General features: G+C 41.8%; 1 long non-coding RNA gene across 1 annotated transcript; it reads left to right on the top strand.

Moving 5' to 3' along the window:
* The first annotated feature begins 3,064 nt into the window (after window positions 1-3,064).
* Window positions 3,065-6,861, top strand: LOC142769364 (uncharacterized). Its single transcript, XR_012885796.1, has 2 exons — window positions 3,065-4,050; window positions 4,562-6,861. It is a non-coding gene; the product is annotated as an uncharacterized LOC142769364 (long non-coding RNA).
* The last annotated feature ends 742 nt before the right edge of the window (window positions 6,862-7,603 follow it).

The raw sequence follows: 7,603 nt of genomic DNA, 5'->3' as shown, positions 1-7,603 counted from the left end.
TTTTCCCATTGGACGTGGACTTTCGTAAGTTTGTTTCCGAGCCACAACCCTTCTTCACGTTGAAGTGCCTTCAATGCCACTTCATAACCCCATTTCACATGCTTCCCTTCAATGTCAAAGAGGTGGTCAAAGCACTCTGGCGCTAAGTGCACAGAGCGAAGTGATCTCCGTCTTTCGCATTCTACTTCTCACGGCGAACGGCCCACTCCCAGAGGCTCCGCGTTACGGGATTTTTAGTAAATCTGTAAAACAAATCCGGACTGTTATGTTTTGCACGCTTAGATCGCGTCAGCTATAGCTCCCTTTAGTAACGAGCGCGGAATGGCTATGTCGAAGACGTTTTCGGGTACGTACAGGTGGAATGTGAGGTCACAACCTTTTTTCAACCTGTTGGCACATCCGTAAATGACGCAAGAGGCAGCCATTGTAATCCATTTGTCTTTACAAGCCGACAAGGTGAAACAAGAACGGACGAAATCAGCAGCTCGCGAGGGCGCTGAGCACGCTTTTTGCCACTGGCAAGATGGCGGCGGCTGGCTTCACTCGCACAGCGTCCCTTCCACTCCAGCAAGTTTTATGTATCCTCCTTGGTTGAGTTGCACGCCATCTCATCCAATTAAAAGTGCGACTCGAGATCCTTGCCTCATTGGTGGAAATTACCACCAAAGAGGTTAATGGGAGCACATTCCTTGCACGCTATTGGAAATAAAAATGAGAGGAACTTTTTAGTGAGTGGTTCATAAAGCTTGTGCTCTAGTGTACTTCCATTGGCTATAACTGTCTAAGGGGTGCGATATCTGAAATATAACTGTCGATACACTTTGGGACGATCTGGAACAAAGCGTACTTTGTAAACCAAAGCGTATTAGGGGTGCGCGTGATTACGCATGGAACTACAAACAAATCATACATCTTCACCTTCACTGTTCAGACACTGATATGGACTGTGATAATATGGCAAGCAATCGAAATGAAATGACCCTAGTAACTTTGTATGACACCGAAAATATGCAAACCCCCAAGATTCTGGAGCGAACCTTGACTGAATTTGTCCCTGCGTCAATTACCAGCCATTTAACTTGGCGCACGAACATCATTCAAAGGTAGAGCGAGCCACTAACATGTATTTTGTGCCACGCAGCAACCACTTGACCTGAGAATAATAGCGTTGCGAAGGCGGATCCCCTGTCACATGCTCTGATAGAAGCAGACGACAAACGCGAGCAGACGACGGCTTGGCCGACAGGCACAGCTTGTGATTGGTTGTGAAGCAATACCCTCAACATCAGCTCACTCCGTGACGTTGCCAAAACGCGTCTTTCATCTGACACGCCTGTCCTGTTCGTGATATCACCCCCCTTGCACATAAGAGCAAATTTTACGCCGTGAAAATAGTGCAAGTACTTTCTAAGAGCTCTCTTACGTGCTGCGGAGTTATCGAAAACAACATGGCGTCGTAAACAGCATATCGGTCGGTGCAACTTTCAGCAAACGCTTCTCGCATGAGTTACTTCAGCGTTCGACCGGATGTGTTGTGATTATGGCAGCTCTTTCAGTGCGTGTAAGCAGTGCGGAAAGCAGCGGCAGTGCAATGGTGTACGGTGAGGCGCAGCGAAGCCTGTGCGTCGGTGTGGTTATCAAGCGGAGATAGGCGTCGATGTATCGACGGCAACTAGCACTCGAGAAGCCTGCAATGTGTGTTTGTGTGCCGGTAACAGTTGGTTTGCTTGACTTTCCAGTCTCTCTATTGGGTGCTGTGCGACATTTCGAATTGACAGCGTTTTGGCACGTTACGTGAGTGACCCCAAGTACGTAAGGAAACGTATGAACTACGCGCTGTGTTCGGTTCTTGCTTCGCCACTGGCTAGCCCGTACACTTCTATTTACTTGAGAGCAATCTATTGTTCGGGAGAGAAACGATGTTCGTTGTGAACAGTGGTGCTGTGTTGACGTTCCAAGACTTGTAAACAAGCTGTGCTCGTGTGACCAAAAATTGAAAGACAGCGTTGATAACTGTTTTGCCCTGCGAAGTTGCGGTGGTGGAGCTTGGCACTTTTGTTTGTTAACTCGTCACTTCTGCTTTTTGTGATAACCATAGTCCTAGCGCTGTGATGTGATCAACCAAAGCTGCGAAATGCTACATTCTGTTGTGAATCGTGTTATTTTGGAAGCGCGCCTAGACTGTTCTTCGGTAACAACTTGAGAGTTCTATGTGGCAGCGAGAGCCCGTGAACGTCAAGCTTCCCTCCGGCCCCCAGAAAAAGCAAAGATTTCACCGGTGCCTTGCTTTGGATGAAGTTGTAGGCCAATATCGCCTAACTACAGGTTTTCGAATTCGTCTGGCCATCGTTTTGCACGGCACTAGAGCCTTGACAGCAGCCGGTCATGGCCAGTTCTTACACTTTATCAATGGACGTGCACGCGCTGGCCAGCCCTTCGTTGCTGTCATTGGCAGCTTCCAGTCTGCAGATGCCCTTTGCCTGTTGGCCGTAGAGCACACTTGGTTCTTCATGACACCGACGGTTAATAAATGCTGCCATCAGTGAGTTCATCTTCCAGAACTAAATTTCACCGGTACTATATTTCACGCAGTTCTATAACGTGTGCAAGTTTTGAAGCCCATCAGATGGGATGTTTCGCTATGGTAAGTTGAAACATGAAAAATTTACTACTACTGTTATATGCATACATATATTACGGAGCAAATACATCAGAAGTTTTTTGTGATTTGGTACAAGTGAGCTCTTGTTTGATTATGAGGTTGGGCCTGTCGATTTACCACGTTTGATAGTTTGAAAGTTAATGTGAATTTATTTTTCAGGAGCCAGGTTGCACCTAAAAAATTTATGTTAATTTGGAAAATTAGTTCTATAGACGATTACCACTGTGGTAGTACTATACTTCAGTAGGACATATATATTGCGGTACGTAAGTTTTACATGAGGCTTCAGTTTATTTCAAAGTGATTATAGCAGATTTTGGTGACCTTAACGAAGTCATAGCGTCGTTAAACAAGTAATAAAAATGAGTGCTTTTAATGATTGTTTTTAAATATCTCGTTATCGGTTCTTCACAGATCGCAGTGATTGGCTTGTTAAGGTCCCGTGATTCATCGGTTGCACACACAGGCACATCAATGCTCATCATGACTTGGAGCACCTGTACAAAAATAGGAAGGACACGTGTTCCCTAACTGTGCAAGCCTATGTCACTGCTGCGACTGTTATCATTCAGCGGATGTGGCCTGGAAGCATGCATGGCAGCCTCATCTGGAAGGACTGCGATCTGCTTGGGAGCTTCGAGGGCACAAAACTGCCTAACAGCTGGCTGCAAGGCTAGTTTTTCTTTAATATATACGATTACGTGAACACCACTTACTGTGCACAAATTGAAAACCCAAGCATGGTTGCTTGCAGTGGATACCTGTAATATTCTTACACATAATTCTGATTCAACATTTATAGAATTAAAGTGCAAGATAATTGAGAATGTTTAAAGCTGAAAGCCTGCAGCTTATGAATGAAACTCCAATCATCTGAGACTCAAAAGCTTGTGCTTTTAAACGAGCACAAATACTTTGATTCCTTATTGAGCTGTTGAGCTTGTGACTCCGTCTGTGCATCAAGTGCTCTGGAAGGAAATAGCAAGTTGGTGAAAATCGCCTGGCTGTTCACAACTTGCAAGGAGAAAGACTTATTGAACAAGCCTCAGACGACATAGGGCCAGTAACTGCATCTTTTACCTAATGTAGTTTTTTCTCTCTCAGTGCTGTGGCTTGTGTTTCAGCCGAACGTGTTCACCACAATTGCATAGTGATATATATTTTTCTACAAATTGTACCTGATCTAAGTATGCATTGTTGATCTCTAAAGGTGACGTTCAGTGTGTTTCAAAGCCATGACTTCTCATTTCTCTGTCTGTGGCTAGCCTACTTCAGCAGCAGAGCGATGCAGCTAGCACACATGCATGCCAAGTCATTGAGCGCTCCTTTGGTGTTCTGTGCAGGACGCAGCATATCCATCCGGCAAGACATTGGTATCAACAATAATGGTGAGTGTTGGTGGCACCTGTAGGAGCCCGTTGTGTTTGTTGCGTATGATTATTTCCCCTGATGAAGTGCATTTTCGAAAGGTTTTCTTCATTCAGAATAATAGATGTCAGCAACATTCTAGACTGTCCATTTGCTCTTATATGCTGTATGGTGAGCTGGCTATGTTAGACAGCCTTAAAGTTATGAACTTTGGCTGTTGTGTTGTAATGCAGTCTAACTTGTGTTTCTTAGTGAACTTATTTGTGGTCTGCTTCTCGCACCTAGTGTAAAGTCGAAATAGAAGAAACTTTATTGGCTTTTATGCCTGTCAGAAGCTTCATGCCTTCATCTATAACATTGTAGTTTTGCTCTTGTATTATAAAATATATTTTCAGTCTTCACTGTTTGTGTGTGTGTTGAGGCTTGTCATTGGCTTCTGAAAATTCAATATCTGTGAATATGAGCACATATTTAACAACTCTACACTCTTGCATGTAGCATGGTTGTAACAATGATCTGTATTTTTCTAAGTTCCAGCAGTAACAAGGGGTTCGGTGCTCCACGGTCATGTACAGTGTACCAAGAACAGAGCACAGAAGACCAAGAAGTATAAAAGGACTACCAGTGGCTGTTCTCCTGCTCAAAGTTTACAACAGCAGAAAGAGCACATTGTGATGTCAGGAGCAGCTGCTGCTTAACTTCTTAGCAGTGCATTATTCAGCAGTTCCTTTGCTTGCATTCAAAATTACTTAAATTTTGCATGGAAGATACCAAACTATGACACTAATTTAAAGGCTGCTGTAGTGTTAGTGGGCGTATATTTTTGAGATGAAGTTTTTAACATGTGTGTTAAGTGCCTTCGTGCCTCTGCATTTACCTGTCAGAAATCACAGCATCCATGGTCGCCAATGGTAACTGTGTTTGCATTCTTTGTAGTACAACAAGTAAAGCCATGGATGCAGTAATTTTGTACTTAGTCTATGTAATCCCTCAGTGTACACTCATTTGTATAGCATCAATCATGCCATGAGTGTATAAGCTCTGGGAAGTGAATTTATGTGGATTATTTGATTTGGAAGGAAGAGGATCATCACTACTCTTAGTATATCTTAACAGTAGATATTAGTGCTTGTGTATCATCCCACTGCCTGTCCATCCTTCAACAGTCTACTTATCTACAGTGTAAGTGTAACTTTTTAAATGTATACTTTGCTCGGATAGGTTTGTTCATAATGTAATGCAAGTGACTTATCATCTATGCAGCTCTACTCAGACTAGAAATAAAAGTACTTATTTTTATTTATATGTAGCTATAGCATGCATTTACCTATGTTTTTTTAGGTGCCTGTACAATTGTTTAGCCCTACAAAGGTACTGGTATACTCTAATATTGAATCTGGCATCCTAAAATAGTTTGTTAGTGGAAGTAACAATGCGTTTACAACCAATATTACTATCCTCAGATGAACTGTGAAAACTCTGTGGAAATTTATTTACATTTTTTGAACTGTGTGAAGGCAAATGTTGTTATGTTCTTTTATTTTGGTCTCTATTTTATGCAAATGACACATAATTACTTTGAAGTGGCATAGTATTCTTTGTTGTTTTACTCATATGTGCTGAGCAACATCGCAGTTGAGGCCAGCAGCAAGATATACATGCAGTGCACTGGAGCATCACCTCACATAGTGTACAGTCTTTGCCCACCAGTAAACTGAATATTTTTCAAGCAGACTAATGGACAGCTGTATTGGAACTGTGTTGATGTGCAAACTATGAAGTCTTCTTGAGGAGTGTTTTTCACCATTTTAGTCCAAGTAAAGTAGCTACCCAAGGCCACAACTGGTGGGAATGTGGTGGTTTCCTCTCTCCAAAACCACTCCTACCAGCTGCATCAATGTTAGCATGGGGTGAATTCATGAACTGGAAAACTAATTGGTCTTTGTTTTCTTGGCCGAAAGAGTCACTTCTCCCGTTGAGCCACCACGACGCGCCAGAATAGAAACTTTTAGCTAAATAAAGTTTATTCTACTTTTGAGAAGTGTTTTTGGGAAACGAAATGGGGCCTATAGCTGTCAATATACACACTGTGTTCACCAAGGAGGTTAGTAGCTTATATTTGTATTATTCATGTATTGTCTAGAATTTCTTTGCGCTGAGCCAACTTTCAGCCCAAGTGTCCTAACATGCTTTGTTAGTGGGTTGTGAATGAGCCAAGCTATGTAAATAAACAGAGTGATATTGCAGACATGTACCAAATATTGATGCACAGCCATTTTCTTTAGCATGACATTGTCAAGGGCTTTATTCTTGTGTTTTTTATAAAAACTGCTTGTCACTGGGCAGCAGCGGAAACTATACATCAAGCTTTTGCGAGATGGTTCTAGAAACACCGTGTTCAGACATAACAGTGCCAGTGGATTTCTCTCGTAAGTTACTTTCTGTATATTCAAAATGAGTGTATTAGAATTGTTGTTTTATAGGCATTCATTTTAATATTTACACCTGAGTGTATGTATGTATGTATGTATGTATGTATGTATGTATGTATGTATGTATGTATGTATGTATGTATGTATGTATGTATGTATGTATGTATGTATGTATGTATGTATGTACGTGTGTACATATGTATGTGTGTGCGTGCGTATATGTATGTATGTATAAATGTATGTATGTATATGTATCTTTTAAATGAGAATCCGTTTATCATTGGTCAGTAAGTTTGGTAATGATTTGGCTGAATTTGTTTCTAGTTAATTCTCTTCTGAGCCATTATACATTTCAATTTGTTTTGTACTGCATAAAAATAAATGTAACCTTACACAAAATATGTGTGTTCGAAGAAGTTGTTTCATTTACCAACCTACAGTCATGGGCAAGAAATTGGGTAAAATAGAACGAACCTGCGAAGATTAGTTTAGAGCATAGCTACTCTACATGGCATATCTTTTACACATTGCGTGGGTTGAATATGTCGACTTCAACATATCAATTTTAATCAGAATAAGCAAGCTATCACCCGTGGTTATATATTTGTGTGATATTTATGCACACTGTAATACCGGTTCGCAATTACAATTAAGGCCACAAACCTAGTCAAGCTGAATACACGAATTTTGTCCATGCACCTTTCATCTGCACTGGAACTGTTCTTAATAAAAAATAAACTTCGGTTTAAAAACTTATTCTGGTAACCCAAAGCAGAGTATCTCTCTATGACACAAATCAAATTGCCATTGTTCCGTTCCAGTCTGGACAATAGGGGACCCTCTCAGCAGAACTCGATTAACTGCTATAGTTCATTTTAAGCATTGACAGTGACATTACACTGAAGCGCGCAGCGTGACAGATAGCGGGAGAGAAGACACAAACTAATCACTCTGTTTGTGTCAGCTCTAACTGTCCGTGCGCTTTGGTCTTGCTGCATGTGATGATGCCCACCCAATTAGCACGAAAGCGTGTCTCTACAAAGGCAGTTAACTTGGCCGCAAGCAGTTAGCTCGCTGCATGTGTAGATTTTCTTCAAAACACCGTGACGACTGATCGCTGGTCGAATATCCAAACACGTGA

The sequence above is a fragment of the Rhipicephalus microplus genome, chromosome 8 (genome assembly GCF_043290135.1).
Source record: "Rhipicephalus microplus isolate Deutch F79 chromosome 8, USDA_Rmic, whole genome shotgun sequence".
In the NCBI taxonomy this organism is placed as follows: domain Eukaryota; kingdom Metazoa; phylum Arthropoda; class Arachnida; order Ixodida; family Ixodidae; genus Rhipicephalus; species Rhipicephalus microplus.
The sequence above is the reverse complement of the archived record's forward strand: the minus strand, read 5'-3'. Positions and strand labels throughout refer to the sequence as shown.